Source organism: Equus przewalskii, chromosome 5, assembly GCF_037783145.1.
Source record: "Equus przewalskii isolate Varuska chromosome 5, EquPr2, whole genome shotgun sequence".
NCBI classification, from domain to species: Eukaryota; Metazoa; Chordata; class Mammalia; order Perissodactyla; family Equidae; genus Equus; species Equus przewalskii.
In genome coordinates, this window is record NC_091835.1 from 51,470,963 (window position 1) to 51,477,155 (window position 6,193).

General features: G+C 44.9%; 1 protein-coding gene across 26 annotated transcripts in view; it reads right to left on the reverse strand.

The window, feature by feature from the left end:
- SOX5 (SRY-box transcription factor 5) overlaps window positions 1-4,583 on the reverse strand; it is a 947,484-nt gene extending 942,901 nt beyond the window's left edge. For 13 of the 26 annotated variants that reach the window (XM_070620844.1, XM_070620827.1, XM_070620816.1 and 10 more), the window contains exon 1: window positions 4,188-4,571. The gene's annotated coding sequence lies outside the window, so the exon portion shown is untranslated. Of the gene's footprint in view, window positions 1-4,187 lie in introns of all 26 variants that reach the window. The other 13 variants (XM_070620843.1, XM_070620825.1, XM_070620813.1 and 10 more) reach the window with 3 other exon arrangements.
- Window positions 4,584-6,193: the final 1,610 nt, after the last annotated feature.

The following is a 6,193-nucleotide window of genomic DNA, read 5'->3' on the forward strand; positions in this document are numbered from 1 at the left end:
AGATGGTCATAATAAACTACAGTAATAATAATAACAACAACAACATCTAGAGAATTAAACTATAATGAGCTATTAACATCTTTGAATTAATGAGTTTATGAGCCAGAGGTTAAACTGGGCAAATGGGGCAGGAATTTGGAAGGGTCCTTCAAAGTAAACTGGGCTGTCATCAAAGGCCCATCCGAAAGTGCAGGCCCCAATCAGGACAGCATTCACAAGTACCCATGTAGACAGCCAAACGGGTAGGAGTTTGGAGAAACAACCCAAAAAGCATATTATCCTTAATGTGAAAGACAAGGAAATTGAATACAGTAAAGTTTATTAAATAGTACCACAGAAATGTCCCAATATGGCCCAGCTGAAAGTGACTAAAACTGCCTAAGGGTCCACCCTACTACTAAGCTGTAAGGGCTCTATTCTCCCCTTTTAAATATAAAAATTCACTATTTTTAAGCAAAAGGTTAGGTCCCTTCTTCCCATTCTTAAAATTTTCATTTTACTCTTCCATTAAGAGCAACTTCACATGCAAATGAACTCTTAGTTTAACTCAAGATCATTAAACAACTTCTCTACATCTAAAATGCTTCTCCTAAATGTTAGGTATGAGTAATTATTTATCTTACATCACACACGGAAAATAAACAGGAAAGACCCCACTCACATTTGAGAATCATTTACCATTCCCCCAAGATCCCCCAAATGGGAAATGGAAGAACAAGACTGATCATAATTGGATTAAGAACTATAATTCTTTAATTCATTCATCAAATTGAGGCATTTGGAACAGTTTATTTACAGAGTTGTTTAGACAGTTTTGTGTGGTGTTTTTTAAGATAAACCAAAATGCCTTTCTGAAAGAAGTTTCAGATCCCAAATCATTAACATATGAAAACCAAATGTAGACAATTTACAAATGGGTGTTTTAAAACAATGTTTGGAACAAAATTGGACTTTTATTTTATTAACTATCTACAAATCTAAGTTCAGGATATAGTGTATTTGAAACAGCCAAGCACTTTCTTCGCCTTTAAAATAAATCTACATTTCTCAGGCTAAAAAATTGTGACGGGTGTGTGAGGGAATGCATTGACTTCAGGCCTAGACGAATAAGTTTTCCAGGTTGCTCTCAAAACTCTAATTATAGCATTTTCTACCACTGGAGTGATTAGATATTGGATGAATCACCCAGGTTATGCCGATCAATCATATTCAACAGTTTTACCTGATGGAAATCTAAATAATGTTCAACATTAAAGCTCTAAGTTATTTGAAATCCAGTGTATTTTAGATTACTAAAAACAAGTTTTCTCCTGCCTGGTATATTCCTTCTTTATATCATCTGTTCATGCTTTCAAAACAATGATTGCCTATCACTCAGTAAAAGAATGGAGTTTTTTCAAGAAGGCAGTATATTCTTTTAACCATTATATCATATTTTTCATTTGCTTTGTAAGAAAAAAAGTTATTCGAGCATTCAAAATCGTTCTTTTAACTGGAAAATGAAATTTTAAACTGTCCCTATAGCTCATGCCTTCCCCTGAACAAGGACAAAAAAAAAGCTGTCATACCTGAGTATAAATTTCACTCTTGTTATTTACTATTTACTTCACACACTCCACAGATAACATCTTTATAAGCGTATACTCATTTTCTTCTTTTACAAAACCATGTGTCAGTCTAAACAGGATGTGCATTTACATGTATAGAACTAAGTTAACTTGAAATAACCACTGGATCTCAAATGCCTGGTTATTTACCAAATAAGTTTGAGAGTTTTGAATCCTGTATATAACACGCCATTCAACCAGAACTGTTTAAGCTCAACAACAAAACTAATACAGGGTTTCTGTCTTAAGAGTTGTAGCTATTTTTTCCTGTATTAAGAGTTTACTCTTTCAAGTCTATGTTAGATTGGTTCAATACTGTCCATTCCAAAAGGCTACAAAAAGAGATTTTTTAAAACCCACAAACAAACAAAAAACTCTGTTAATTCTTCATGTACTAGGTTGTTAGAAGACCACTGGAAAGAGAGGGAAAAAAAGAAAGAATTTCAAGCGAGTATGCTACTATATAATTAACACAAATAACTAAATAATTATGCACATCCCTTACCACCCCCACAATTAAATGTTTTTAAACAACTCATGTGATGAAAGATCTACCTTTTAGGCAAACAAAAGCAATCCCTACCAGTTTAGGGATTTAAGGCTGTATTGCATCAGTTTAAGTGATGCTATGATTTTTATCTCGTATAGTTCTGAGGAATAAACAGCTGATGACATAATTTGCAGGAAAACTTTGCACAACGCCTAAGAGAACTTTCAGTCTAAGTACTTATGATTTTAAATCATCGTGGCTGAATTTATCTAGGCTTTAGCCTTTGAGCTATATTTAAATCAGGAAGAAGCACCCCCAGAAACTTTGTCCCATGTATCTGCGTTTGAAACCAGATTCCTTCCCTATCAGAGCTAACAGCAGTTCACATACAGCTGAATTCCTTCAAAATTAGACAGATCAAAATTCAGCAGTTCTGTAAAGACTCTAAGAAATCGTCCTCCTTTTAAATTCTATAAAAGTCAAACTTAAAAAACATTTCCGTATACTTTAAAACCATCTGGTCCTTAACCTAATCAGTCTTGGCAATCGGGCCTCACTCCTGTATTCCTGATCAAAAACTCTGCTCTGGTTCTTCTGATTGAAATGTCCATTGCCTACAAATCTCCCACGCGCCTACTTCATTGGCCTGTTTTGTTTGTGTGGTTTTTTTTTTTTTTTTAAGGATACGAGGGGCCATTATTTATGAGCAGCAAGGAAACAAATCACTCTGTCTAGTCCGTTTGCAGATTCCCACAGTTATTACCCAAAATCCCACAGATCTCCCTTGGTCTTGCCCTTCACGACAGAAATGGGCTGAGCCTGAAGGCAGTCTCCGGGGAAATCGGCTCATGCCTTTTTTGACAAAATACTTTGGCTATCTGGATATTGTGAGGATCACTACTGGGAGAGAACAAATCCCTAAACTTTTCTAAGAGGTACAGTTGACTGCCACCCAGAGTGCCTGGGCTGGCTGACACTGAGAATATCGCTCTACATGTTCACAGAATTCCTCATTTTGACCTGCTTTAGTTAAGAAGGGAAGACATTAAAATGAATTCACATTCCGCGCACTCTGAATTTAGTCAGAGGCCAGCGTCTTTAGATATTCACCAGGGTCAATCTATTTATTAATATATTCGCTTTGCAAAGTGTAAGGAAAATTACTATTAAAATACTTCAACAGTGTTTCGTGTGCATCCGATGCCAGCAGATCAATACTCAAGAAACTGCTGCTATCAAGCGCAAACATTTCCAAATCCAATTTGAGTCCAACTCGTACAACCTCTTTTCCTTGCTTATTACTGTAGCCCCAAAGTGCAAGCAAGAATACCCAAACCCGCGCTTCAAGTGACACAACACGTGAGTGGTCTTCACTTTGTACACTGAGTGGGGTGGGGGAAAAGTCGCTGCAATTAAAATTAAAGCTTCCGGTCTCTGAAATCCCTAGAATCCTGAAGGATGAGACTTGTTTCCGAAATTCCGGGCGGGAGGGAGGGGGAGTGGTAGGAGAGGGATTGCAGAAAGCGAAACAAAAAGAAGAAAAGGGGGAATATTACTCTCGTGGGGTGGGCTGGGGGTCGCGTTTATATTCTAGGCAGGGCAAGGAGCTTTGTCCAACTTTTGGGGTCTGTCGTTTGGCGTTAGCCGAGATGCACAGACGAGCCTAGGATTTTCGCTGCACTCCTGCCCTCAGCTCTCATCACCACCTCCACCGCCACCACTTACAAAACAATACCGGCAACAGCACGCAGGCTCCCCAACAAAAATATAAAGTTATCTCACTGCCTGAAGTGGGTCCAAGCCCGCACTCGACTCGCCCCGGCCAGCCGCCCCCCGAGGATGACAGGGCCACTTCTAGTCCCGAGCCGCCTCCCGCCTCTCCCTCACCCCCAGCCCAGTCCCCCTCCCTCTGTACTTGAGGAAACTCCGGTGGCGGCCCCCTCCCTCCTCAGCCGGCTCTCCAGCTGGAGCCGGGAACGAGTGCTGAGTGGCGGGCCCGGCGAGCGGCAGAGGGGAGCTCTGCGCCTTGGAGGTCTGCCCACAACAACATCGGGACGAACAACAAAGTTAAAACGCTGCGATTCACGCACCTTACCGGGTCTCCTTAATGTCTCCTCTGGCGTGGGATGCAAAGTGGCACAGTGGCGGGCTGGGGGCCCCCGGGAGGAGACTGGAGATGGGTTTTGGTGGCTCGCCTTTTTCACTCTGTGTGTGTGTGTGTGTGTGTGTGTCTGTGTGTGTGTGTGTGTGTCTGTGCGCGCGCGCGTGTCCCTCTCCCCCCGTCTCCCGCTCGCTCGCGCTCCCCGTGTGGCTCTCAAGGACGAGGTGAAATCCCTTTGCTGGTCATGAGGCGGCTTCAGAGACAAACAACACAATGCGAGTGCAAATAACAAAAGGCAAAAAGACAGTAGGAACAATGGGGGAGGCGAGGGCAGCGCACCAGCCGGCGGTCACCGCGGCCCGGCGCCCGCCCCGGGGGGTGCGGCGGAGGCGGGGGCGGGCGCGGGGGCGGCGCCGGGGGCTCCGGCTCCCTCCAGGTCGCCCCTGAGCTCCCGCAAACCCACCCTGACCTCCTTCCTGCAGCTCGCCGCCCGGCTGCCCTCTGTGTCCATCCGAAGGGAAGGAGCCCCAGAGTTTGCTTCCCCGTCTGCTGCAGAGTAACTAGATTGTAAATAACGCGTTGATTACCCACACCGTGCAGGAATGTTAAAAAAAAAAAAAAAGAAAAGAAAAGAAAGAAAGAAAAGAAAGAAATCTGCCCTCCACTTAAAGGAGCGATAAAATGAAATGGCAGGAAGGGAAGGAGGCAGGGAGAGTGGGATATCTCTAGATCTCGACGGAGCTCGCGTCTATAAATATGCATTCATGTTTAGTCAAGTCCCCTTTGTCAACTTCTTCCCTGCGCTGGAACCTCACCCGCTGCCCTGTAACCATTACCTGGGCCCCTTCTTACCCCCCACCCCTCTTTGCACAGAGTAAAGCTCGCACAGAGGGCGCGCGCGGGGGTCTGCGGGTGTCCGCGGAACCTTCTGGGAGGCGAGCCGCCGTCTGCCCAGCGCGAAGGCTGGAGCAGCAAGAGGTTCGCTTTTTAAAGCGACCACTGCCTCCCCGAGACCGGCTCCGCGCCTGCGGGTCCCCGCCGCCGGCACTTTGCACCCACCTACTCCTGGGGAGGGGGGAAGAAAAGTTTTGGGATGCTCTCATCTCTGCCTCCAGGGTGGTTGAACTGGTTTTGTTTCGTGTGGGTGAAGCCGAAAAACCCAATGCCCAAAAACCAAGCAATGCTGTTTAGGGGGAAAAAGGCTCGGCGCTGGGTTTCGACTCCTTCTGTGCGTCCCTTGAATCGGCGCGTGAAGGCAAGGCAGAGACCCTCAGAGTTGCATCACCATCGGAAGAAACTCCGTAGGTAATGCCCTGAGCAGAAGCTGTGGGGCTGATTTAAGTGTGTGCTCTGACAGCTCCTGGGCTGCACCAGCGCTTATCTTTTCCAATCTTACTTTCATTGACTTAAAACAGCTGCCGGTTTGCTAGGGGGAGAAAAAATCCTATTAAATCTCAAACTAGGGTGGAGCGGCGGGGATCTTAACTGATCTTCCTAGAAGTGGAGTCCAAAAGGAGGCGAGGAGAGAGGTGTCACGAGGGAGGCAGCGGGGATAGAGGAGAGTGATGAAGAAGGGGACTAACAGAAACAACACGGAGCAACATGTTTCTTTTTCTCGCCGTTCCCTCTTTCTTCTCTAGCTTTACGCCGATTTGCATGTTCTCTTCCCTCATCTCGGTGATTTTCTTCAGACGCGCATCTATTGACTGAGGCGCGTCCCTGGGCACCCCCAGCATTTCCCAGAGTGCAACATCACCACCAGGAGATCAATGACCACAGTCTGTTTATTCTTCACGCGCCTGGAAGAGCAGGGCACTGAAGCAGCATGGGAGGTAGGCTCAGGGCTTGCCTGTCTGTGCGATCTGTCTCAGACTTTTTCTGACCGGTTTCTAAACATTAGCTAGTAAGCAAATATAGTTTCTTAAGGCATGAAACACATACCAATCACAATATATTCACCTGAAAAAGTGATACATCCTATCTCCCCCTCTCCAC